The sequence below is a fragment of the Amblyomma mixtum genome, chromosome 3 (genome assembly GCF_055824585.1).
Source record: "Amblyomma mixtum isolate Tamu chromosome 3, ASM5582458v1, whole genome shotgun sequence".
NCBI classification, from domain to species: domain Eukaryota; kingdom Metazoa; phylum Arthropoda; class Arachnida; order Ixodida; family Ixodidae; genus Amblyomma; species Amblyomma mixtum.
In genome coordinates, this window is record NC_143014.1 from 370377066 (window position 1) to 370392143 (window position 15078).

Below are 15078 nucleotides of genomic sequence, written 5' to 3' on the forward strand. Positions count from 1 at the left end.
AGCTGGACTACGGGTGCATAATATATGGTTCGGCAAGAGCATCCTACTTAAAAAGATTAGACCCCATTCATAATCTTGGTCTGCGCCTATCATCTGGAGCATACAGAACATCACCAGTAGCCAGCCTTTACGTCGAAACTAATGAAGCCGCTCTTGAGGATCGAAGAATTGCCCTTACATGCTCATATGTCTTAAAAATCCGTTCTCTTCCGAAACATCTCTGCCATCCAGTTGTCACCAAGTGCCCATCTAAAAGATTATTCATCAACAAACCACATTCTATCAGACCATTACTGCTGCGCTTTGAAGATAAATGTGAAGAGCTAACAATACTAGATGCCCTACCGAATATTGCACAAAGGAATGAATATTTACCACCATGGTACAGCCTGCCTTCAGTATGTGACCTCACAATGACACATTTAGATAAAAAGCAAACGCCAAATGAGTACATATTACAGGAATTCTTTGCACTACAAGAAAAGTATGACACTTACATTGAATTTTATACCGATGGCTCAAAACCAGAAAGTCACGTTGGAAGTGCAGTAATCCAAGGAAAAAACAAACAGATAATGCGACTACCAGAATGCGCATCGGTTTTTACTGCTGAGTGTTATGCCATCTTTGTAGCTGTGGAAAAAATAGTAAGAGAGAATATCAAAAATAGCATCATTTACACCGATTCCCTGAGTATGCTCAAAGCACTGCACTCCAGAAATGCTGCTGAACCCATAATAGGTAACATCATACATAACATTGTTAAAATCACAAAACAAAAACATAACATTAAATTCTGCTGGGTTCCTAGCCATGTTGGAATCGTAGGTAATGAGAAAGCAGATGTATGCGCTGCACAAGCCCGGAATGGCCAAATAAAGCAAGTGAACATACCGCTTAAGGATTGCTTAAAGTTTATCAACAGTAAACTCAGAAATAAGTGGCAGGCCGCATGGCAAGATCGCGTAAACAACAAATTACATTCTGTGAAGCCAATTTTAGGGGAATGGCAATCATGTAGGCATCAAGAACGTTTTACCGAAGTTATTTTATCTCGGCTCCGGATTGGACACACCCACCTCACGCACAACTTTCTGCTAGCCAAACAAAACAAACCTCTCTGTGAAATGTGTGGTGCTGAACTCACAGTGAACCACATTTTAATTTCATGCATAAAACTAGAAGAACTAAGAAAGAAATATTTCACAACATTTTACAGGGAAAGCATCCCATTACACCCCATGCTACTCTTAGGTGATCAAGCACTGGTTGACATTTCATGTATTTTTAGGTTTCTCAAGGAAGCCAACGTTTTAAACAAACTCTAAGTATTTTTAAAAAGCTTCACCATTAACAAAAACTCTAACCTTGTGTTTGGCGCATCATAGCCTCAGTTGCTTTTGCGCCATTAAAATCAATATAACTAACTAACTAACTATTTTATCCTTGAAGATTTCAATTGCACCGGATAATTTTTGTGTTCTGTCGGGGTTAGTACCTTTGCACTTAATGGAGCGACGCAGCCTTTTCACTTTGCGTTTTGCATGAATGACCTCTCGCGTGATCCATGGGTTCTTTGTTTTAATGCGCTGGTTTTTTTAGGGAACATGCCTGCATACACAGTAAAAAATGATTTCTTTCAACTCAAGCCAGAGGGAGTTTACGTCTGAGCCTGCTTCAGATGCTGCTTCGGCAAATATCTAAAACTCCTATGCAAGATGGGTTGATATACTAGCGTTGTCGGCTCTATTAAAATTACTTACAGTCGATTGGGAAGAGCGGGTTGTTATTACAATATCGAGTGGTAGCTCGCAGACTGGTATACTGTGATCAGAAATTCCGTCGATTAAGTCAAGCTTTGTCTGGTGTATTGGGAAATTCTCGCTTACAAATATTAGATCGAGAATGCTTTTTGCTGTGCCTAGTATGCGAGTTGGGCGGGAGACAGTTTGATGTAGATTTAAATTCAGCATTAAATCAATGAGTACATCTGAGGCCGGAGCAGTATGGTGCAAGGTATCCCAGACAATATGCGGAAGGTTAAAATCTCCCATGATGATTAGTCTAGAGTTCCGTACGTGCACTGGCATATAATCGTGTATAGCACTCAACGAATCATGTCCGGAAGAGGGTCTTCGATAAACACATCCCACGACAATGCTGACACCATCACATAAAATCTTTCAAAACACTGCCTCTGCATCCGGGTTGTCCGGCAGAGGGATAAAGGAAAAGTGGTTCTTTATCAACAATGGGACGCCACCACCCAGGGAAAGCCGATCTTTACGCATCACTGAGTAGTTCGGAGGGAAGATTTCATGACTACCAATATCATTCGAGAGCCACGTTTCTGTGACAGCCACAATACCTGGATCTTTGTCAGTGAGATCAATTTCGAGTGGCTCTACTTTATTCAGTACACTTCTAGTATTTATGTTCAATAATTTTATTTTTTTGATTGTGCTCTTCGACGTGTCATTCGCGGACTGGATACGTTGTTGTTTTGGTTTTCCGCTGTAGTTGCTTTGTCGTTTTATTTTCCCCAAACGGCACTTTTACTGCGTTTTCTCTGCAGCATGATACCGTGCATGATACCCGTGCAGCAGAGCCTTGGAATGTTAAGAAATGCCGCACATGCTATGGCAAACAAATGTTGCAGCATACCTTGCCGACACTTCTGAACCAATTGTACTCCCACAAGAATCTTCATGTATCGAATATTTCCCTGAAAAAAATTGCCCCAAATGTTCGTGGAGTTTTTTTTTCTTGCCTTTACCATTTTGAGTGCACTTGTCAGTTTTGCTGTCCTTTATTTTCTGGTCCCTGTGTTTCCCTTGATAGGCTCTTTGATCTAATGTAGTTCTTTTTTCCTTTACAAGCACAATGTACTGCGTACTGAACGTACATTTCTCATTCTCTGTACCTAACATACGTGTTTTTCTCCTTACATTTTGTTTGGTGACGTACTCCGCCGCCGTCAATGCTGCACTGTGAGAGGAAGCCAGGGCCTCTCACGCTGTCTATACAGCTTTTTCCCTGGCTGTCCTCGCAACACCAAGTTGTGGAAGTAAACCTTCAACCTTAAAAAAAACTGACGTTGCACACCTCAGGTCGTAGTCGACCCACACAGTGCATAAGCGCACATCGTTCATTGTCTTCAAAACAGCACATACTCATTTCTCAACCTCCCCAACCCTTACGCAAGGCTCCGATGATCACTTTGCCGGCTGATGGGAGGAGGGCTTGATGGGCTTCCTGCTTCTTCTAAGCTTACTGGCTGACAAGGAGAGCCAGGTGTTTCCAGTGGCAGTTCCAGCTGGCTGCTCGCAGCAGGCGATGACGAGCGATTAGACATCTGCTCTAGCAGGGCGGCTGTACCCATGGACCCCTGAGTGTCGTAGTCTGAAGATGAAAATATAGATGAAACCAATGCTACGACATTTCACTGCACGTCGCAGCTATTTCACATGCTATGGCTTTGCAGCAATCAAACAAAATGTATGAACATACAAACTACATATTCACAGAAAGATGCACGAGCACAACGATTGGGAATTTGAGGTGGCATTGACAAAAAAAAACTAGGGTGTTTAAACATGATGATGCAGTCCTAAGAAAGTAACTAGACTTGCAACCACACAAGTGGCCGGGCAGCTGCATTGCTTCCATTAAAGCTGCAGCCATCCAAACAGCTGAAAAACTTGCCCAGCATGTTACGTCAACTGTGCTGAGAATTGACGCCCGATAATTCTGTTTCTATGCACTGCAATGTTCGATAAAAAATTATTAGAATTTTCATTCAGATGGCCCTAGCAGAGTGCAACACCAACAAGCTGAAAGGCACTCGAGGAGATAGAAGACACCTGCCACGCTTTGCAAAAAATAATGGAAAAATGCTTTCATTGCTGTATAGCTACCAAACAGAACAGCTTTGAAGAGAGTAGCTTCGATTCCTTAAGAGCAAAAATTCATGGCTGAAAGGCGATGCAACCAGTCTCTTTACTTCACTGCCACATAATGTGTATCCTGAAGCAGTGCTTGTGCAGTTATAGCAATGCAAATGTTTACGCAAGGTAATGTACAAGTGCCCGCAACAGTCTTCAGGAAAAGAGAAACTAAGGAGAGCTAAGCTTTCTAGATACCTCGAGGCACGGCCAGGTACTGAGGAGTGCAGTGTGCAGGTTGCGCAGGGAACTAGAAAGGACATCCTGCAACTGCCAATCAACTCAGTTTTTTTATGATTTATGCATACTTGCATCTTTTGTAGACTCTTCACATGGCAATGCAGATGGGCGGCACACTTTGAGAGAACAATTAAAAAGATATTAAAATGTTCCTGCCTGTACACGTAATATCAAGTTGGAAATAAGCATGAAAATCCGCTGAAAACACACCACGGCCTGTCTGCTAATTACACGGAGTCATACTGAGCACCATGCTCATGTTGCTACCACAAGGTTCCAGTAAAGAGTGCCCATTAAAAGGCCACACAAGCACTCTAGTACATCACATTTCACACTAGAGAAATAACGAATAAAGCTGTCGACAATAGAATCCTGCCCTGTTGTACAGTGGTATTGACTGTTTTCCAGCCTGCAAGTTAGGCAAACTTTTTCTTAAGCATGTCAGTAATCATATTTGAAGTCGGCAGTCAAACACCCATTTTGGCAGTGACCTGCTCGTGCAACCATAATACGTGAAGGCCATCACGCCATGCCATCAGCTTGTGGCACAACGCAACGACGATGAGCGGCACATTCTGCAATTGCACTTAACGCATGCAGGGGCATGAGGAGCTGACGGCCATTTATTAAGAACAAATTATTTGTGGGTGGAGTTTCTCAGTCCAAGACCCCCTTGGACTTGGCCACCAGCAGTATTGTACTGAACGGTAGTTTCTGGTTTTTGAGTTACGAGCTGGGCGGCTCCCCTTACCGCTGCTTAAATGTTGGGTTTTCGATTCTTGGGATGTGTTCATTCTTTGGCATGCTGGACCATATTACATAGATCTGTTTGGGTGGGAAAAGGCGGCCACTTGTAACCGTTCACGCACCACTTCTTCCTTACTCAGTGTCTTGTGCCCTTTTGGGTAGCGTTTTCTACTTACTGTATAATTTCAACTCACAATTTTTCAGCGCAACGGCACACGGCCAAAGAAAAGAAGCAGGAAAAGAAAGACGAATTGAGCGCTGACTGACAACTGTATATTTATGGACGCACATACAGCTTAAATACATTCAGACCAGCGCAGGCGCACACCGTGCAAGGTAAACAAGAAAAAGAAAAAAGACTCGCATCACATCTTCATTGCAAAAACTTTTAAAGGAACATCTTTTCTGTAGTATACAAAAGAACTCAAGTATCGCTGGAACATTCTCACCCTGCTCTCTGAATATAATATGCCTCTATCGTTTCACGGGTTGTTTTTAATTTGCTTGTGCTCAGAATCCTTACTCCCGAAAACATTGGTGTACAATCCTTGCAAGTAGCGCAGTGCTAGACAAGGTTAGCACCTCCCTATTCCTTAAGTCTCTTGCGTGCTCCCTGATCATATTATATTCGATAGAGGCATGTTAAATTCAGAGAACAGTGTCAGAATGTGTCAGCGATGTTTCAGTTCTTTTGTACACGGCAGAAAAGATGTTCCTTTCAAAGTTTTTGCGATACAGATGTGAGGCGATTTTTTTTTCTCTTTTTTCTTGTTTACCTTGCACGGTGTGCGCCTGCGCTGGTCAGAGTGTATTTAAGCTGTGTGTGTGTCCCTAAATAAACAGTTGACAGCCAGCGCTGTGTTCGTCCTTCTTCTCTTCCTGCTTTTTTTCTTTGGCCGTGTGCCGTTGCGCTGAAAAACTGAGTTTCAATCAAGAATACCAATTAGCCCAAGAACTAACTCTAGTATAGTGTATGATGTGGGCTGCGGATCGTGCCGGAGCTCTGCACGTTTGCCTTTTCGCGACCATTTTTGTTGCCGGTCGCAGAGTGCAGCCGAACTCTTTGCTGAGGTCGGCAACTTGCTGAAGCAGCAGGTCCCGCTCCGTATATTCTTCTTCGGTGAAGAACCTACTTTGAAATGAACAGCCAGTTTTTAGCGCAGATTGAGGCATTGAAAACGAAAAACGTCAGTCATGAATTTGTAAACACTTACTGCTTCAGCACCTGCCGTTCGTTGTGGAGGAACCTTCTCACCATGAGCAGCAGTCGCTCCTTTACGCCTCTCGGAGAGAAATCTCGGCCAGTCGCAATGTACACATTATTTTCAATAGTCCTTCTTTGCGACGGGTCCGCAAATGGATTCAAATTGACGACCTTGCGAAGAAGAGCGAGGTCGTCGCTGATATGATAGCGCACCCTGCGCAGCACCACGTTATTTCTCATGCTGCCACTGCTATGGCATGATCCATTTCCTCCATACTCGTGTGAATATTCGTACCATGCACGGTTGAACATACTGCATGGACCTCCATGTTTTCTTTCTCCGAGCTGGCTATCTTGGCTTGGCTAGGCTACGGCCGTCTCGTCTCGTAGCTGGCACAAAAACTACAGTGCTGTCGTTGCTACTTTCGCTACGTACGCGGATAGCTAGGCTTAACGTCTCAAAAATCGCTGAATTATCTCGACAACATGGGCTAGTTGTCACTTAAACTCAACGTATGCGTGAGAGTATTCGAATTAAAAGCGAATGTCTCCATTTAGAGCTAGAAGTGGCGCAGAAGTATGCGGCGGCGTTGCTGCATTTGGTCCGAAGCGGCCGTGCAGGGCGCCATCATGTTTGATTACGAGTGAACGCTAACTCTCTCCGCAACGCTAAAGAGATTCCGTAAAGTGTTAGCGGCCCGGTAATGGGCGCGCATGCGCAGATGTCGCTAGCCGAGCCCGGTAAACTCTAACGTAAACACGGTAATGATATTCTCTCTCTAATGACTCCGCTCTTGGTTCCTCATGAACGACTGGTGTTGGACGATTCTTTGCGTTCCGTCCCTGCAGAGATGGAAGCGCAGCTGCCTCCTTCGGGCACATTCACACTTCGGAGTCGCGCTGCTCTAAAGAGGGAGGGAGCGTAACAAATCGGTCAAAACCAGCCGCGCACAAGGAGCGAGGCGCACAACCATTCGTTCCCTTCCTCGTCTACTCTACTACAAAGAGGTAGCATAAACCATTGTACCCTTGCACCTCTGCGTGCCCTTTCAACACTATCATTGTCGACTGGCGACATTCCAGCGCCCCTGTGGGTGTCGTCCCTTGTCTTTTCGTCCTGTCTCTTGCGCTTTTACGTCACAGGACATTGGTCAGTTTACGCAGAAGGGGAAGCTCGACCCTTTTCGTTTACACAAAGAATATGAGAGTGTCCTCTGGAAACGAGGCCTTTTAGTTCAAAAACAAACATTGCGAAGAAGCTGACATAGATTTCCGCAAATAGTCCATTGTGGTTGCGCTTCAACCATGAATCTCTTGCCCAAATATACTCGAGTAACAATGTGTGATTGGCCTTTTCCAGAAACAAACCTTACGCTCAAAGGTAGAATGTGCCGGACTGTTACATGCTAAAGCAGCCCCCCCCCCCCCCCCCCGCCGCTATCCTAAGTTATGAATGACGTATATTCACATTCCTAATAACAGCATAGTGCAGAAAGGGCGCAGAAGGGAAAAACGACAGGGTGAGCGCTAGTTCTGACCTTTTTCTATTCTGCGTCGGCTCTGCACTGCGCTCTGCGCTGTTGGTATGGTAATTAGAAACGTATACACATCCTTAGCCCGAGTCTCCCAACGTTTCTATAACATTAAAAAACAAACTCCACAACAACATATATTACAAGAATTTCTCGCACTTGAGGAAAAGTACAGTATTTTCACAGCATTTTACACAGATGGTTCAAAAACAGATCTCTATGTTGGAAGTGCAGTGGTACAAGGGGATTGGAATAAAAAAAATGGTCTGGCTTAGCTTATGGTTAAGCCTAGGATGCGAAGCATACCGCCGGCGGAGGCTGCGCGTCCGCAAGCGAGCGCACGAGTTGAGCCCCAGCTTTCACAGCTGTTGTGACGCCAGCGCCCCTAGCGGAAGGAGCGGAAGTTAGGCCGCCGGTGGAGGCGGCGCGTCCGCAAGCGAGCGCACGAGTTGAGCCCCAGCTTTCACAGCTGTTGTGACGTCATATCACGTGGTGCGCCTATGTAGGTCAAGTGGTAGCTACGCGGCCGCGCGCGGCGCAGCAAGGAAGAGCTCGGTTGTGCGGCTAGTATGCTTCGCATAATACTAAGGCTTCCGCAGTGTACATCGATCTTCACTGCCGAATGTCACGCCCTCTCTATCCATAAAAAAATAGTAAATGAGAACCTCGCAAACAGTATTATATACACAGACTCACTAAGTGTACTTAGAGCCCTCCACTCAAGAAATGCAATCAGTCCACTACTTGGTGACCTCATACACGACATAACAACATCCATAGCTCAAGGACAAAACATAAAACTCTGCTGGGTACCAAGCCATATTGGAATTCAAGGCAATTAGAGAGCAGACTTATGTGCTGCTAAAGCCCGTTGCAAGCAAATAAACAAAGTAAACATACCCTTTAATGATTGCATGCACTTAATACACCGTAAATTAAGGAAACAATGGCAGTTAACTTGGAACAATGAAGTAAATAACAAACTACATTTGATAAAGCTAGTTTTAGTTGAATGGAAGTCTTGCACACACCAGGAACGTTTTAAAGAAGTAATTCTCTGCCGGCTGTGTATAGGACATACACATCTTACTCATAACTTTCTATTGACAAAACAAGCAAAACCTCTTTGTGAGAAGTGCGGAGAGGAATCAACAGTAAATCACATTTTACTGTCATGTACAAAAGTAGAAAAACTAAGGAAAAAGTATTTTACACAGTTTTATAATTACTACTTTCCTATCCACCCGATGTTATTGCTGGCAGAAGATGCAATTGTTAACACAGCTTGCGTGTTTGTTTTTTTAAGAGAAGCAGGTCTGCTCAACAATCTCTAAATTTTTATCCACTGCCTCACTTTAAGATGCACTTCAGCCACCTTCTCATTCCTGATAAAGGGACTGAGGTTTTTATCTGGTTGGTTGGAAGGCTCAACGTCCTTGCCCAGCCCAGGATGGCCGCGGAGCCTACCTGACCTTCTTAAAGCTTTTATCATTAGCCATTTACAATTTTTTTTTCATCTGTCGTCACTAGATAACACATACCAATGTTATAGGCTCTCAACACCGGCGATTATTTTAATATTCCTATAAAATTCTGCACAGGACAATTCCCTCATACCCCGAGCTTGGCGCATGATGGCCTCAGTTGCCTATGTGCCATAAAACGCAACAAACAAACAAACAGTTCCTATAACATAACCATCTATTTTCTTTTCCTACAGGTCCCTTTGTTTCTGGCGTCGTATTGAGGAAGTGCAGTGCTTACTAGCGCAGTCAGCCCTTGTCAACCCAATACAAACGAGGTTTACCTAAATTTGATGCTGGCCAAAATTATTTGGCATCCTTGTTTCGCCTTGCAACATTTTATTATCGTCTTTGTTTCACTTCTCACATTGTGCTTTACAGAAAATATGCAGCTCTACCGACGAACAGCAGCCCTGCACCAAGCAGAACACAATGCACATCACCACAATCTGCGCCATGTGCTAATAGCTGCGAAGTCACACTGACTGACTACTGGGACGGCCTAGGAATTCAGAAGCCACTGCCAGAGAGGGACTGCAGCTCCCCGACAGCGCAGGATGCAGGCATATGTGGAAGAAGAGCTGTGTCTGTAGACCACTTCATAAATGCTGTACAAGAGCTCGGCGAATACCGCGGTCCTCGTCCTAATGGAGGGCGCTTTGAGTATAAAGAGGAAAAAAAGATCGGCCTGTAATCACAGTGCAAATTCCAGCGCAATAGTAGCCATGAACTCAGAAGAGTCTACCGACCCTGTTGCAGAGCCAACGCCTCTCACAGAGAAGGCAGCTCTTGGCATAAATGATGCTAATGTGTGGGCATTCACAAGCATCGGGTCTGGCCATTCGCATCTCGAGGAGGCAATGGCAGCCATGGAGATCCCTTTCATGGGCAACGGAATGTTCCTGCCTCGAAAGGGGGCACTAGGAAAGGTATGAGCACTGGCATATTGAAAAGTTTTGTTTCCATGCGACTTTGCATCTGTAGTGCGGAATATCCCATTGTGTGCAGCTGTTGCTCTCTTTGTCCTGTCTTTTGTGGTTTCTGCCTAGTTTAGCACTATAAATGTTTCAGGTACTGATGATTCACATTAAATTTATTTAGGCTGAATTAGGATAGACAGCCAATCCACAATATGCGGTAAACTTGCGAAAACCTCAGCACTCATAAGTTTTATCAACTTGAAGCACCGGTAAACATAAACAACAAAGAAAAATTACCACCACACAGATAATTGAGCCTTTTCCTTTCTTCCAATGCGTGAATCCACTCAAAAGGTGCCAGCACAAAGAATCAGCTGGACCGTTCTTACATCCATAATTTCAATTTTTATCCCCATACATAAAAAATGTAGAAGACATTGTTAGTTGCCACAATATCTGCATTCATCTTACACGTTTTCTCTTGTTAGCACGTGTCCTTCACGTGTCGACACGTGTCCTTTACGTGCGTTTTCGATTTCTTTTTGGCGCAGTCATTTCGAGTTATAAATTATGAAAGCAATATTTTTTCAAGCCTTCAAAAGTTCCTCTTCTCTTTATATTCGTCGTCGCTTATTATGTGTGCAACTAGGGTGTGTTGTCATGAAATAGGGAAAAGAGAAGTTCGTAAAACCAGTTATTATTATGCCATGGTTTGACATGTCATTCCTAGCAAATCATTCGATCTTCCATGCGGCATAAAGGTGTCACATTTATTTATAGTGCATCGTGCATACCAGAGGGAAAAGCTGAAATTCGGAGGATATGCAGTGTTGTCTAGATTTCTAGTTGGGTGTGAACCTTCCCATGTGCTACGCAAAATTCAATAATAACAAAAAAGGCAAAACAGGAATACCAAAACAGGGGAATTAACTTTCAACCTGCTGTGAACAGCATGCTTCAACGTATGTTCGATTCTCTTTCAGCAATGGAAAGCTGTGCTCCTGGGGCAAATGATTTAATCTCGCAAGGAGGCAAGAAGACTAGCAGAAGCAGCTGGGGATTTCCGCGAGGATGACTGCACCTCAACGATAACGATGGTAGTTGCTGGTGGCTGGTCCCACAGGAGACATGGCCACAGACATTCTGCCAATTCTGGCGCGGCCTTCATCATAGGTAAGCGCACAAAAAAACTCCTCTACTTGGGTGTGAGGAACAAGCTGTGCAGCACTTGTGAGTTCTGTGCCAGGAAAAACGTTGAAGCAAAGAAGCACACTTGCTACAAAAACTGGGATCATAGCTCAGGAGCCATAAAGGCAGACGTCCTTTTTCAGGGAGTCCAGCGAAGCATGGAGATGTACGATGCTCAATACCGCACCTTTATAGGAGATGGAGACTCGTCTGTATGCTACCAGATTCAGTCAAAGGTTGGCTACAATCGTTCCGTCCGAAAGCATCAGTGTGCTAACCACGTTGTCAATTGCTACACTTCCCGCCTCTATGCCATTGCGTAGGAAAGCAAAGGTGGCCGGCCCATGGTATCGGGCCCGAGAATAAAGCGCTTAAAGAACTGTGCGCGCAAGGCTGTCAGTCACTATGCTGAAATGTTGCGAGAGGATCCTGCTGATGAAAGACAGCTTGTTCGGGATTTGGCCACTGACCTGAGAAACGGCCCATAACATGTGTTTTGGGTGTCATGGTGGCTGTAAAAGTTACTTCTGTCACCGCACCAAAGGTTAAGACTTATTCGGGACGCTCCCTACTATCCTGAAAACAAAGATAATGACTGCAGCCAACAGTACTGCGGAAAAAGCTGACCGTCACATCAATGACGACACAAGCAACCTTGCTGAAGCCCTCATCTCTTTTGTTCCAAAGCTTTGTGGCGGCAAGCAGATCAACAGGCGCCAGAAGGGTTCTTATGAGCATCGCTCCGAAGCTGCTGCGCTAAGCCTCTAGCTAGGACCTCAGTGGCACGCACAAACCAGCAAAGCAACGATTTGGCAGAGCCCCGGTGCTGTCTACATGAAGTATGCCAACAAGAGAATTGCTGCAAAAGAGCGGCGATTGCATCGGAAAAGACGGCGTACTGAGAGCCAGCATGAACAGCAGATCCGTGCCGCTAGCACCTCATCACCTCACTATGGGTCCAATTGCATGAAGCCAGACATGCCACCTGAAGAGGTAGCTGAGAAAGCAGAAAGGCGGCTGAAAGAGCTCCAAATTGATTAAGGAACGATGCGATGAGATTGAGGCACAGACACGGGGACAGGCAGACAATTCAAATTGGTTCGAGCAAAGGAGGGTCCGCCTCACTGCTTCAAATTTCCACGCTGTCTGCGTAAGAAAGGACTGCACATCCTGTTACGCACTGATCAAGGCCCTCCGTCCAAAGAGCTTCACAAATTCTGCCACGGAGCACGGGAAGCAGCACGAGAGCTTTGCACTCCAACTATATGGAGCATATATGAACAGAGTTGTTCAACCATGTGGGCTCTTTGTTGACCTTGCGCATGGATTCTTGGCAGCGTAACCTGACGGGATAGGTGGCGAGGACCGCATTCTAGAGGTGCAATGCCCGTTAACTGCAAAGGAAGATGAGCACCTGGAAGCATCGCGAAAGTTCTCAAAGAAAAAGCAAAAAGAAGGTGATCCAGTGCTTAGACGATCGCACAGATATTCTTACCAAGTGCAGGGCCAGCTTCATGTCGCTAGAAGGAATATCTGTGACTTCGTAGTGTATACAACGAAGGGAATACACGTGCGAGAGGTACGCCGAGATGACAATTTGTGGGCGACGAAAATGAAGCCATTCCAGGTACGTTTTTATAGAGACTGCATTCTTCCAGAAATTGTAGACTCGCGCGTTGCTGGCTCCATAGAAATTCGCCGCCCAGACTGGAACAGGATTGCTGTTGAGATCACGGAAAAAGCAAACCAGAAAGCACTGCCTGTGGTAGCCAGTAGTCAGCCCAGCAGCTAGAATGACTGCCTTGCCTCTTGACATGCCCTGCCCTGTGTGACATCGATTAGTCTATTCATTAATTACCAGGGGGAGCCGAATAACCACCGCTATGAAATTGCATGCCCTCGACAGCTGAAGCCAAGACAATGCCGTCTATACAGTAAACTAACTGGTTCGACCAGTAAAAACTGTACCTGTATTGCTTTCGCCTTCTTTTTACTTAATAAATTCGTTGAAAAACTCCCCGCCGCGGTGGCTCAGTGGTTAAGGCGCTCGGCTGCTGACCCGAAAGACACGGGTTCGATCTTGGCCGCGGCGGCTGAATTTCGATAAAGGCGAAATTCTAGAGGCCCGTGTACTGTGCGATGTCAGTGCACGTTAAAGATCCCCAGGTGGTCGAAATTTCCGGAGCCCTTCACTACGGCGTCCCTTATAGCCTGAGTTGCTTCGGGACTTTAAACCCCAATAACCCAAACCAAACCATCCTTGAAAAACTGGCGCACTCCAGGTCCGACAGAATGCGATCTGGTCGATGCGTCCAATCATTTAGCTTTTACAAAAAAAATTGCTTCACCAGCAATGAACGGTTTTGTATGGAATAAAAATCTGAAGCCAATTATTTTGCTGCGAATGTGTGCATGCATGACAACTGCCCCATTTCAAAATGATTTGCTACCAACCCATGAAACTAAAGGGCGGGCTCAACACGAAAGTAGACACGTTTCTTGCATGTTCCCTGTGCAATAAATACGACAATACACCGTGATTACATTAAAATATTGAACAGTAGTCCACCCAGTATATTGGTTCGAAAACTACCGAGGAATGCACTTTGCTTTTAGCGAGTGCACTATCACGGGAAGCTGAAGCAAGACAGGGGAGCAGCTGCCAACGTTCTTACATAGCGTGCCACTCTTGACATCGCGTTTCAGGGTCGAATAAAATACCACGGGGGAAAAAATTCTCGGAAAATGATCACAAGAATATTATAGTTGCCTGACAACAGACGGTTTAAAAATAACAGCTGTTCCTCGCGCACACACGCGCTCACGCACACGCACGCGCGATTTTTCCATCTTTGATCCAACCCAAATCGGAGCAAATGAACTCAAGGCGAGTAAGATATGCATTTCAGCACGCGCGGAAAATTCTATAGGCAATAAGCAACCTAATGATGTAAACTGGAAGCAAGAAGAAACACGTATACGTCTAATATAAATAAGAGCACCCAGTTAAGGGTCCAAACGGGAGAAGGGAGGGGGACGCCTTTGGTGCCTACAGAACTGTCCCTTTGTAGACGACCCCCTTTTTTGGCAACATTTCTGCACACCGCCCCCCTCCCCCCCCCCCCCAACCTTTCTTCGTACAGTGTTTAGTCTGAGTCCGCCTCGTGAATGATACGCATCTATACTGCATTTTTCGTGAACCTTGTAAAAATTCTGTCTAGGTTGACCGGAACTGGTTGCAAGGTGCCACCGCATGTACAACGAATATTTTTTTCTCTACGGTAAACAGAAATTGACAATTGCCCACTTCTCTATACCTTGTTCTTTACCAACCCTAGTTTCTAAGGCTCGACAGGCATCCGTCGAGCGTTTACTGAAGTTGTCTACCTGAAACACCTCCACTCGCTAAAAAACACACTAATCACCAGAAATCATTCACAGACAACCCTTAATAATGCGTTCCAACGAGCAACCACTTTGAAACGAGATGTAGTTCTTAAAAAACGAACAAAAGCTAACAGTCAACGACCTCCTGCACTTATAACGAAATACTCAAACGCGCTTCCAAACATAAACAATATCCTGCGGAAATACCACCCCATTTTAACTGGTAACGACCGTCTCAAGAAAATATTTCCCGGCGCACCAAGGGTAACATACAGACGCAACACAAACCTGAAGGACATCCTGGTGCATGCTAGGCTCGGTAAGAAACCACCACCGACAGTAACTTCATGCTCTCGACCTAGATGCAAGACATGCAAACATTTACAAAGGGAC

At 45.1% G+C, this 15078-nt stretch overlaps 1 pseudogene; it reads left to right on the forward strand.

Annotated features, from left to right (window-relative positions):
* The first annotated feature begins 8633 nt into the window (after positions 1-8633).
* LOC149356751 (uncharacterized) lies at positions 8634-13090 on the forward strand (annotated as a pseudogene).
* The last annotated feature ends 1988 nt before the right edge of the window (positions 13091-15078 follow it).